Source organism: Bactrocera tryoni, unplaced genomic scaffold (assembly GCF_016617805.1).
Source record: "Bactrocera tryoni isolate S06 unplaced genomic scaffold, CSIRO_BtryS06_freeze2 scaffold_25, whole genome shotgun sequence".
Classification (NCBI taxonomy): domain Eukaryota; kingdom Metazoa; phylum Arthropoda; class Insecta; order Diptera; family Tephritidae; genus Bactrocera; species Bactrocera tryoni.
The window spans coordinates 18,656,450-18,670,062 of NW_024395977.1; the positions used below are offsets into that span (position 1 = coordinate 18,656,450).

General features: G+C 37.6%; 1 long non-coding RNA gene across 2 annotated transcripts in view; it reads left to right on the top strand.

The window, feature by feature from the left end:
* The window catches only part of LOC120780310, an 88,197-nt gene that overhangs the window by 45,678 nt on the left and 28,906 nt on the right, over nucleotides 1–13,613 (top strand). The window contains exons 2-3 of one of the 2 annotated variants that reach the window (XR_005705859.1): nucleotides 2,093–2,310; nucleotides 2,383–2,401. This is a non-coding gene — a long non-coding RNA (uncharacterized LOC120780310). Of the gene's footprint in view, nucleotides 1–2,092; nucleotides 2,311–2,382; nucleotides 2,402–13,613 lie in introns of those variants that run through there. The other variant, XR_005705858.1, reaches the window with a different exon arrangement.

Consider the following 13,613-nt stretch of genomic DNA (forward strand, 5'->3'; position numbering starts at 1 on the left):
AACCGATTTACATTATTTACTTTTTATATTTAGTAAGGAAACATTCGGAGCTATCCATTATGTGCTTAGGTTGCTTTTGAAGAAATTTTGATGTGAAGTTAAGGACCGGAACACGATAGCGGGACATTGTTGCAGGGGGACTTACAGCCGAGGGAAAACGAAAAAACTTATGCGGACGAAGTCGCGGGTAAAAGCCAGTAAATATATAAACGATCAAGACTAATCGACAAGTTCAAATCCGGGTGACTTGCGTCGAAATTGAGATATCTTAATAAAACTTAGTGCACATGTTTCTGGGCATCATAATTTAATCGAATCACTGCCACGCTCACTAATCATCATTAAGCAAAACCCTACACAGTGCCATAACTAAGCACTAAATTAAGATAGATAACTTTAATTTTTCATAGAAGATAGCAGAGATAAGAGGCACCTGTGGGCTAAAAAAAAATGGATGAGTTGGATGATAACTACACCACCTCTCCACCGTTACTGATAAAAACCACTTAGAGCGCGATAAATCAATAACTAACATTATTGAAATGTTAGGAAACATTAAATTTTACTCCCGAGATGGTATGACCGGGCTTAAAGCAACCGGAATAAAAAGTGGACAATGGGCGTGGCACCGCCCACCTTTAAAATCACATATTTTAGGGTCTGCTGGACCGATTTCAACCAAATTCGGAACAGGATATTCACGCCACATTATCTTGTAACAGTGCTGAAATAGCCAAAAATGGACTTCAACGAAGCCTACTTTCAATATAAAACAATTTCAAATACGATATGAGTCTTTTCTTCCCAGTATACAAATCAAAAAGCAATAAATAGAGTATACCACCTTGTGATCAAAAGTTGTTAAAATCAAACAAAATCTATTCAAGCCCCTAAGTTCCAAATACTTGGACCCCAATACCGACAGCTGACTTTTTACCTCAAATATTGGTCAATGTGTCAAATATATAATCGAAATTCAGGTAAAATCCTTTCCTGACAATGGTATGGCTGTGTGCGGTTTGAATCGGGTCTATACTCCTCTTAGCTCTCATATACCTAAAACAAAGATTTTTGAGCTTCCGAGTAAAGTCACTCGCATACCGCATTTATCGACCAACATGAATTATCTCAATGAATATGAGAGAGCGTGTTTGACTGGTAACAGTATATTTGGACGACCCAATATAACAAACATATACGTATAACATCTGGCTGATTTTACTCCATATGATTAATGATCGTATGTAAGGTACCTTAATGAATCTGAGGGAACATTTTATTAATAGTGTGTAGTATAGATAAAATCGAGTTTGGTACCACCACAACCTTCCACTAATTACATATACATAGTGATTTTCGGTTTTCCAACAAATCTTATGTCGCAGATGTCGGTCCGTATATGAGTGATTTTGCTGGGATTCCGATCCTTTGACCGTTTGTACCTTAAGGAATTTCCCTGGCTTTGATTTTTGCAAGTTGCAAGAGTTTCAAATGTTCGGTTGCACCCGAATATAGGTCTTCCTTACCTGTTGAAACTATTAGCAAGAATGTCGTGTATTGAGTTTCATTATGATATCTCAGCCTTTTCACCAGATATAGCTTGCACAGACGAAAATACTCATGGACAAAAGGACAGGCATACAGTCACTCGGAATTCAACTCGCCTCGTCATCATCATCATTTATACATAAACACACATCAACCTCGATTAGTTTTAGGTGATACACACATTCGTTGGGCAAACAAAACTATTATAGTCGATAGTATTTCACAGTCGGATAGCAACTTTTAAAGCAATACAAACAAATATGTATTTAGGTGTGCAGTCCATAGTGCCACATAAAGACTTAGCAAGAGTAAGCCTTTCCCACCCAAAAGTCCAAGGAAACTCACCCGCGAGAGTTTATCATCAAAATTTTTATTGAAATTGAATTCGTGGTTGATTAATTAATACTCCACTTAACACTTTACCCGCGTTTTATTGACCTGTGATATAGAAATAATATACTTGTATGTATATATTTTTATAATTGGTAAAACCATTCTCTATGATCATCTTCAACTAATCGTTAATATAAGTTTTTTTTTTTAGATTTTTTGAATGCGATGCGGTTCCATGGAAGAGAACAAGTTAAAGTATGGCTATTATCAATTTTGATGGTTCACAGCGCAGTTGCCGGGAACCCAGATGCAAAAAGACTGTATGACGATTTACTAAGTAACTACAATAAACTTGTTCGACCTGTGGTAAATACGACAGATGTTCTTAAAGTATGCATAAAGTTAAAGTTGTCACAACTCATAGACGTGGTAAGTATTAAGAAAAGCAATAGTTTTTGGTATATTTATTGTGTTAAGATATAATTTATATTTGTATAATAGAAAACCCGACTACTTAGCTGTGGCTTAGGGATAATACATTAAATTATATAATAGAAGAAGCAAGGAAGGGCTAAGTTCGGGTGCAACCGGACATTTTATACTCTGGCAACTCAGAAGAATCAAATCCAGGCAAATACCTTAAGGAGTAAGCCGTCGGAGAATTGAGTCGTATGTCGAAGTTCACGCATTTACTTGGGAATGGCCAGAAACGATTATTTTACATATGGCTCAAGCACCTCACGACTTACGGTCCTTGATCAAGTAACCTCTGGGTAGCCTAAGAACATCCGTTTCAAGGCGAGCTAAAGTTAGAGGGCGAAACATCCCTACATAATGTTGTGCGCTGTAAAAAACAGGATCGCATAAGAGACCCCCCTTTTGATGACGACCAAAGCAAACGAATTAAGGATTACGATTTAAGGGCATGCACCTGGAATGTCCGGTCCCTTAATTGGGAAGGTGCCGCTACTCAGCTGGTTGATGGCCTCGTTAGACTAAAGGCTGACATCACACCCATCCTAGAAATACAATGAACGGGACAAGGGCTGAAGCGAGTAGATCCTTGTGGCATTTACTATAGTGGGCATATAAAGGAGCGAAAATCTGGTGTGGGATTCGTGGTGGGAGAGAGACTCTGTTACCGAGTACTGTCTTTCACTCCGGTGAATGAACGTCTAGCCACAATCCGTATCAAAGCGAAGTTCTTCAACATATCGCTGATTTGCCCCACGCCCCGACGCCCTGACGGAAGAGAGATACCTTCTATGAGCGCTTGGAGCGCACCTATGAGAGCTGCCCCCGCCACGATATCAAAATCGTGTTTGGCGACTTTAACGCCAGAGAGGGCAAAGACGGTTTCTTTGGCACTACGGTGGGTAAATTCACCCTCCACGATGAAATATCCCCATATGGGTTGAAGCTGATCGACTTCGCAACAAACAGAAGGAAAGTTCTATTTCAAAGCTTCTTTTGACAGCACGAAAATGAGCTGCTTTCATGCCGCGATGTCTGAATTTGGTATCCCTACCAAACTAATACGGCTGTGTAAACTCACGTTGAGCTCCGTCAGGACCGGGAGGACCTCTATGAGCCCTTCGATACCAAACGAGGTTTCAGACAAGGCGACTCCCTATCGTGTAACTTCTTCAATCTGCTCTTGAGAAAATAATTCAAGCTTAGAACTTAATCGAGCAGGTACAATCTTTTATAAGAGTGATACTGATTTCATTGACCTCAACACCCACGCTGTTATTTCTGCTTGATTCAGACTGGACAAGGAAGCAAAGCAAATGGGTCTGGCAGTGAACGAGGGTAAGACGAAATATCTCCTGTCATCACACAAATAGTCGTCGCACTCGCGACTTGGCTCTCACGTCACTGTTGGCAGTCATAACTTTGAAGTTGTAGATAATTTTGTCTATTTAGGAACCAGTATTAACACCACCAACAATGTCAGCCTGGAAATCCAGCGCAGGCATGTTGTCCGGATGGACAAAAACACCCAGCTCTGAAAGTATTCGATGCAGTACCCGCCGGGGAAAGCAGAGGAAGAGGAAGACCTCCACTCCGTTGGAAGGACCAAGTGTAGAAAGACCTGGCTTCGCTTGGAATATCCAATTGGCGCCACGTAGCGAAAAGAAGCAACGACTGGCGCGCTTAACTCGGATATTTTTCACACATTGACCGATATTTTCGGTCAAAAGTCAACCATAGATTCTGGGGCCAAGATATTCGGCACCTAGGGGCTTAAGCACTTAAGGTTAGATTCGGACAATTTTTGGTCATAAGGTGGCATACTTTAAAGGGATTATTAGTGCAAAATTGTATCCCGTTGTATCAATTGCTTCTTGATGTGTGTAGCGGAAAGTGAATGAATCATTTAAAATTGTGCTATATGGAAAGTAGGTGTGGTTGTTATCCAATTTAGTCCATTTTCGTTCTGTGATATAAGAATATAAAAAGAATGTCACCTACTAAATTTTGTTCAAATCAGATGGTCATGTCCTGAGGTATGGGATTTCACCAAAAAGTGGGCAGTGCTACGCCCATCGTCCAATTTTCACACCGGTTTCCATAACGCCCTCTCATACCATATTGGAAGTAAATTTTAACGTTTCTGGCATATTTAGTTTTTAATCAATACGCTTCAATAGTTTTTAACAGTTGTATGAGGAATGAACGGGCTTATCTTCCGATTTTATACATTTTCACCCGTCGGTGGGAGTTCTTATAATATCCAGCTGAGCGAATTTGGTTATTGTACCTTTAGTGGTTTAGGAGATATGTACATTAAACTTATTAGAAGGCGGTGCCATGACCGCTTTTTAGAAATTTTTGGCCCACAGGTGCCCTACTGCAATCTTCTGGACCTAATTACAGCTTTATATCTTAATTTAGTGCTTAGTTTTGGTACTTTATATGTTTTCTGTTAAAGACGATTTGTGGGCGTGGCAGTGGTCCGATTACGCCCATCTACGAACTCGTAATATTTTTTGTACTAAGGAACCTGCGCACTAAATTTCATGAAGATATCTCAATTTCTACTTAAGTTACAGCTTGCACGGACGAACGGACAGACAGATATACAGACGGTCACCCGGATTTCAATCCTTCTCGTCATCCCGATCATCGTGGTTTTAGGTGATACGTACAACCGCTAGGTGAACGGAACTATTATACTCTGTAGCAACAGGTTACTAAAGTAAGAAAAATATTAAATACAGTGTACTTTTATTTAGGATTAAAATTTAAGAGTAATAGGAGTTATAAAAATCTAAGGGGTTGGAAATGTGAATATGAAACCAATACTTCAAAATTGTTCATACTATAAAAATTATTGCAGAAGTAATACTATGCGCAAGTCAAGATAAAATGTTAAACAATTACATTTTAATAATCTTATATTATAGGTATAAACAAATTTGAAAGATGTTTGAAGATAATAAACATTTCATATTTAAATTAATATCTCGATTGGTAAATACTCGTATGTCTTTAGCTAGCACAAATTTATATAAGGGCAATTCACAATCTGGTGCAAATGGACTTGCATATTTGCAATTGCAAATTCGCTGTACATTTTGTTAGTGTTACACTATCAACCAGATTGCACCAGATTGTGAATTGCTTTATAGCGTTTTCTTTTCCTACGAAAATGTGTCTGCCACATGATCGAGCTGTCAAATGTTCGTTTTCGTTTCTAAACACTTTTTCAAGTTCCATTGTTCTCTTTTCAAAATATAAGGGGGATTATTTTGCCTTTACAAGATTGCACGATGAGCCAAAATGAAAAAATCCTATACCGAAATATGCAAGGGCACGAGAGCACCCATTGCAGAATCTAGTGGTATGTGTGCTGAGTCGTTTTTTAAAAACGCCACACACTTCTGAGAAACAAAAACTTGTTAATTTTATAACTGACCCCCTTAATGTACATACATATCTCCTAAACAACTAAAGATGTAACAACCAAATTTACTAAACTGGAATATTATATTCTTATAATTCTACCGACAGTATGAAAATGGATCGAATCGGAAGATAAGCCCGTTTACTCCCCATATAACAGAACTGTTCAAAACTACTAAAAGCGCAATAAATCAACAACTAATTACGCCAGAGACATTAAATTTTAGCACCGAGATGGTACAAGAGAGCTTTATGAGAGCCGGTGTGAAAATTGGGCGATGGACTTGGCTCACTCTTTTGTGCAATCTCCATATCTCGGAATCCGACCAACCGATTTCGACAAAATTTGGTACATGGTATTGGTCTTACATTCTTATGTCAGATCAAAATAGACGAAATCGGCCAACAACCAAGCCTACTTCCCATATAGCACAATTTAATAAATATAACGGGATAAAATTTTGCGCTAATAACTCTTTGAAGTATGCCACCTTATGACACGGCCTTGTGTACCGAATATATGTATCAATGGTTGACTTTTGGCCGAAAATATAAGTCAGTGTGTGAGATATACAATTGAAATTCACACGGAAACCTTTCATGGCAAGAGTATTCCTGTGTATAAAAAATAGGGTCAATAGTTCCCTGAGCCCTCCTATACCTAATACAAAGATTTTCGACTTTATGCTGTATATCGGCCAATGTTTGAGATATCTCAATGAAAATTATAGAACATATTATACTCGTAACAGTATGTCATTGTGCCTAAAATAGATTACAATTGGGCAAAACAAAAACTTGACATCCGAGAGATTATGCTCCGTATGATCCGTGATTGTACGTGAGGTACCTTAATGAAACCAAGGAAACACTTTTTTAAAAAGCTATATGTCATGATAATAGATAGTAGATTGGAGGGTCGATGCCACGCCCAACTCTCATATACTGAGAATAATGACTTTCGTCTTTGTAACAAATCCTATGCTGAATTTGTTGGTCAGTGTATGAGTTATATAGATCCTCTAGTTGACGTTTTACTTTTTAAGGTATTTCCCTGGCGTTGATTCTTTTGATTTTGACTTTTCCAAAAATTTTAAATGCAAAAAGTTAGTAATTTTAGTAATTAGTTTTAATTATTTTAAGTAATTTTGACATAATATTTTGAAGATCCTTTGTGTATAAGCTTTTATCGAAGTTCAATGCCTTTTTTCAGTTGTGTTTCTTAATATGCTACCATGAGGTTAATGGTATTATTACCAGGAAAATACTACATTGCTCTCATATCGTATTAGAGAAGTTTCCAATTTTATAAAAACTTATTCGAAATGTCTTTCTCGAATTTCACAACGATTAATTTGCTTTTCATATTTCAAGATTTGGCAACACAAGCCTACCATTTAATCGTAAAGTTTGACATTTTTCATGATATGCATCTTCAGAACATTTGTGTTGCTTACAGTAACTTGAAATAGTTTTCCCAACCAAATAAAAGGAATTAAACCGTGAACATTGCATAGATGAACTTAATTCAGTTTTTGACGATGAAGTTCCATCAAGGACCAGTGTTTATCGATTGCATGGTAAAGTCAATTGAGGTCGTAGATCATGACAATACATATTTCGGCAAGGTCTTTAAAAATTAGTTATGGTTCCGGATACTATTGATACTGAACGCAAACTGACAGTGCAAGATTGTCATGTGACTTATCGTGAGAATGAGACAACTATGGCCATTAGTGGGACTAGCATACATTCAATATTGTATGAACATTTCACTTAAAAAACACATTGTTTACGTTGGATTTGACACAATTTGTCGATCGTATCATGTGGTCGAAAGAAGTGTTAAAAATACGATGAAGATGCTTCGAAACACGTCTGTGGCTACGTGGAAGGAATGAGCCCGAAAGTAAACAACAGTCGACTATGTACGTGTTTCATAATGAGCTGAATCCAACAAAAGTTGTTCACGCTCGAACCATTTCCACGTAAATGGTTGCCTGTTTTTTTCGAAAAACTGGTCATATCGCAACTATACCACTGGAACAACGTAGAACTGTAAGTTCTGAGGGGTATACAACTATTTGTTTGCCAGTTGTCTTTCAAGAAATCAGGAAAACTGACCGCTTAATCAACAACAACTCTAAGCACAACTTCTATGTACAGGGTGGGCCATCTAACGTTTTAAATTTGAATTATCTATATTTCGACATTGGAAACGTCAAATATCATTCGGAAAGTGACAGATATTCAGTAAAAATCTAAAATTTACTAAATGGGTCGCTATTCACTAGAAGAAAACTGGAAAACAGTTCGCAGATTGGGCAGAAGATCGTTTGACCGAGCATGGTCAATTTTACCGAAAAATCATCTTTTTGGACGAGGCTCATTTCCACCTCGATGGTTACGTTAACAAGCAGAATTTGCATTGCATTTGGGACACAGAAAACTCGCACGTAATCGTCGAGAAGCCAATGCACCCAGCACGAATCACTGTATGGTGCGGATTTTGGTCTGGTGGGATTATCGGCTCATTTTTCTTCGAAAATGAAGAAGGAACCGCAGGAACCATCAATGGTGGGCGATATCGCGCAATGTTAACCGAATTTTTCTTCAAGCAAATTGAAGAGGAAGACTTGGACAACATTTGGTTCCAGCAGGACGGCTCTACGTACCATACAGCAAACACTACACTCAATCTTTTACGCCCTATCGTCGAAAATCGCATAATCAGCAAAATAGGTGATGTGAATTGGCCTCCCAGAAGCTGCGATTTAACTCCGTTGGACTATTTTCTGTGGGGAGCTGTTAAAGATAAATGTTACGCCAACCATCCAGAAACAATTCGACATCTAAAGTACGAGATTCAAGCTGCTGCAGCTCCATAAGGCCTGAAACCATCAAGAAAGTACTCCATAATTGGGTGGGTCGGATAAGCTACTGTAAACTCAGCCGTGGTGGTCATTTGTCCGAAATTGTTTTCCACTAATAAATTTCATAAAACAACCTTTTAAATAAATGATAGACCTTTGAAAATATCAAGCCGTTTTTTTTATTGACTTTATAAATTTAAAATTTTATATGGCCCACCCGTTGGTAATCGACAGGTTGGACGATTCATACTATAATACGTGACTAAAATACGTTATAAAAGAAACCAGTGACTACTATCGTGCGAGAAAAAAATTATAAGGATTCGTCAGAATAATATTCCCATATATTAGAGAGGGTCGATTTTTTTCTGTAAAATGGCGTATGTGGCAAATGTTCTACAGATCATTCTGAACAATTTTGCCCAACAGACTATGGGTCTAAAACCGGTTTAAAGTTAGATATATTTAGGTGAGGTTTAATTTTTTGGAATTATAGAAATTTCTATTTATATTTGTCAAAACATCTATATTGGACAACTATGTCACATATCTACCGTATAACCGATTATTCATATATTTTATTATCCAACGTTCTACTTTTAATTGAAAATCTCAGGCGTATTTAGTTATTTACTTATAACGCTTTTAGTAGTTTTGAACAGTACCGTTATACGGGGAATGAGCCGGGCTATCTATCATGCGATTTCATCCCTTTTCACACAGTTCTTAAATAATTCGATAAGCAAATTTGGTTGTTAGTCCAGTCAAGACCAAAATATATTGTGGAGTATTCCTAATGGGGAAACCACGTTAAAAAAAGCGCCGTGTACACTACCTCATGGATACTTTTGACATGTCATTTGCAATGACGGATCCAAGGCCTGCACAAAAATACAACTTGCTGGGAATTAATGCAAACTTGAGTCATAATTTAGCCTATTTTGACTGGACTAAGTTGTGACTTTAGTGGTTTAAGAGATATACATATATGTACATTGGGGTGTCCGTTATTTCTCAAATTTACTTTAGAGTCTGCAGCGCCCTCAAAATTTTTAGTAAATGCCCTAAAAAAATTATGGAACCCATATGAGCTCTTAATATTGATAATAACCCGTGCCGCAACGACGATTTATTTCCCATTTAAATAAGATGAGGTTTTCGCACTTTTCGCAATTAATTTTATCTTTGCGAAACCAATTGATACACTGCTGCGGCACCGAATTATTTTTGTAGGAAATTGAACGTTCTACAAAGTTTCTCTGAAATTAAAAAAAAAAAAAAATCGAAATATTTTTATATGGTTCGGAGCTAAAATAAAATGCAAACATGGACAAGAAAATGTAGTGACAGATGCCCATCCGGACAAATTAAACGCAAGTGTTGATCTCTCAAAGCTTTCAGCAGAAATTTCATGAATATGAATCATAAACACTGTAAAATCACCACTGAACTCATTAAAAATACAAACCGAACTGAAAACTTTCTGGAAACAAATACATCCTCGCCAAAATAATAAGACTTCACAATCAAATATGTGAATAATAATACATTTATGAATAAATCTCTAGTAAATTTGTATTACATCTTAGTTTTGAATATCTAAATTTTCATAAACATAACTAAATTCATACATATATATAATATTATGTGCACTTTATACTTCCAACATATGTGACCTGATCTACGGAAAGGGGGCTTCGGTGTCAAAAAAAAAGGAGAACAATTAATGAGATAACGAGAAACTGACGATTATTTTTAACAGCTTTTCCCAGAAAACTAGTTTTCGCACGTTAGCTCCCTTTTCGTAGACCAGGTCACATATTTCTAATTTGTCAAAATTTAAAATTTATCAAGCATTTCGTATTCTGTTAAGATGTCAAATAGTCTAGACCAGGGATGGACACATTTTTAGCCAGCAAAGTACTAAACAAAGTGCGAGGGGATGATGAGGGGAATATGAGTTTACGGAGGGAAGGGCATAAAAAGTTGCCAAGAAAATCAATTGCATTCCTACGAAACTTGATGTAAATCGCAGAATTAGAGATAAAGAGATGTCCAACTCCTCTCTCATTGGAAGTGAGAGATGAATTGCTAAACGTCAAAACCTCCTGAACTCGAACAGCTGATCGAGCTCAAGAGTTTTTAACGTTTAGCAATTGGAAATGAGCGATGGCCATATTGAAATCTTAGCAAAAAAAAATACGTAAACGGAGAGATTTGTTGCGTTTTCAAGACCACTTATAAAAAAATTAAAACAATGAATATTAAATGAAGTTGTGAAATAAAATTGCATTTGATGAAACATTTTGTAATGTAAAGCATCATAGTAATATTTTTAATCCAAAATTATTAAAAACATTTATTGATTGAGAGCTAAAAAGCTTAAATCCTTTTATTGGGTACTGAAATGTCAAAAGTCAGTTGCTTTAACATACCATTAAAAGACTAAAATAGTTTCTTTGTATATTAATTAACCAATATACAATAATTTTTATTCGTACTAAATGTTGGGTGTTTTAATTTAAATGCCCAAAAATTATTATTTTGTCCAATCTGGCCATAATGGAAAATGTTATAAAAAACGCTAATTTTGAAGCGCTCTCACACTGGAATAAGTTGGACATGCCTTTATCCCTGGCAGAATGGTTGCGGCAATACTGACATTGTACACAAATTAAAGAGCGGAAATTTACTTCATATCGGAATTCTGCAGTTGTATGAACAAAAAGAGGTAAAAATATTTTGCAGCTTTTAGAGTTTCGCATAAATGTTTTGTATGGTGGGAAATTCTAATCACTGTTAGGGAAAAATTATATAACTTATACTTGTATCTAAAAACATTTTTATTTTATAGGAAAACAGCACATTTTAAAATTTCACAATATCATATTGTTGTTCCTATTTTGTTCACACCAATGTATGTGTGTATATGAAACAAAAATGTTAGTGGTGATGATGCTAGTTTTAAAAATTCATTTTAGTTACAATTGGGAAATCTTTTCTCAAGTTGTTGACTTTTATACGTACATACATATGCAAGGCCGTTTGTATATCTACATACATATATATATATAAAAGAAAATATACTTGTGACCATAATATATATTTTCTTTAAACATATTGTAGCTCCATTTAATGAAAATGCTTATATATATATGATTTGTGATATTTTCAGTCTGGTTGTTTAACCAAAACATTCAAAAAATTGAGGTTTTTTTTCTGTTGTGGGCACACAGACAAGACGTGTAACATCTGGCAGCACTGTTTGTCAGTTATTCTATTATTTCATTATCTTTATATTCTTGGAAATTTACAGTTTCAACTGAATTCTAAGCTTTTAGTTTTAAGAAGCGTCACTTCTTGTACAGACGCCAACAAGAGAAGAAGACTTTTGAGTTATCTTAATAAATAATCATTTAAATATTAAATGTGGTGTTTTATTACCGCCACATAATTGGTGACCCCTACGACTGAACAGCACACCATAATTGGTACAACTACAGTGTAACAACGCTACATCACCTTGCCGCCCAGTTGCGCTTACGGGGCCGCGCAACTGCAACTGGCGCAAACGGCCAACGCAATACGCCACCTGTACGCCTACGGCCTCGGCAGCGGACAAGATATCCAAAGGGCGTCCAGCACCGATCTTACGGGCCTCTCCCCAGCCATCATCGAAGCGCTAGCCACCACCCAGGCGCCAGCCGCCGGCAATGATACAACAACCTACTACGTTAGCGCCAGCAATTTGTATCAGGACAAGTTGATTGCCACCACCACCGGTTATCGACGCATTCGGCTGGCGCAAAAACATGGCCACAACCATCAACAACAACAACAGCAACACCCCAACAACAGCGCAGTAACAGCTACAACAGACGCTACAGTTGCAGTTGCCGCTTCAACAGCTATATTAAACTTAAATCTTAATCACTATCTTTTCAACAGGACCTGTCGCTAGAGCAGCGCACATAAGTACAGCACCGCTTATCTACCAGCAGCAACAGCAACCGCCACCACCACTACCACAAACTTTGTAGCAGCAGCAATCATCGTCATTATCTTGCTAGCAACAGTTCCTCCATATCCTGATGTACGAACTACCCAACTTCTGACCTCATCATCAACCAATATCACAACCTCCGACCACATATCAATTGTCGCAGGCACCACAAGCCGTCATCATGCAACACGCACAACCACAAATGACGCTACAACCACTGCAGCACATATCAACGGTACATGTTAGCACGACACATATTAACAAATGTTAAGACACACATACTATTACACCAACATTCCTTAGCGCAACATAACACCTCGTTATGTTAAGGCATAGGCATCCAACATACATCCAACTAATAAAGTCGCTGACGTTGCGGCATGTTTAACTCCAGACTATGGGAACGGACGGCCAGCAACACAAATCTAGCAAAACGGTGGGAACCACAGAATCAGCACTTTTGGTCACGTAGCAGTAGCGACAGATTTAGGGCTAGCATTAAGATTGATAAAATGTAAAGTTTAGTTTTTAGTTGGAGTTGAAGGAATAAAGGAGCATAGTTCCCGAAAATATATTTCTTGAAATCAACCGTTTGTGTTTGATTAACTGATCGACATCATTTAGAGTCCACAATGTATCGCTTCATCTGCAGTGAACTCGGCTCAACGCACTTTGCATCAGTCGCCGCCTCCACGCTACATCAAGTGCACAACGCCACAATCAGTCCCCGCGCAGGTTGCCAACCGGCCGCCGCGCTACGCTTCAACACCCTACATTTCGCACTACCAACAACGGTAACACATCACCAACTATTCATTTACGACCGCACATCGAGTACGAATTTCCTCGTCGACAATGGCACGGATTTCGTCAACTCCGCTTTCTCGTAAACTCAAAATAGTAACTCCTTTTCGACTGCAAGCTGCAAACGGTAGCAAAGTCGGAAC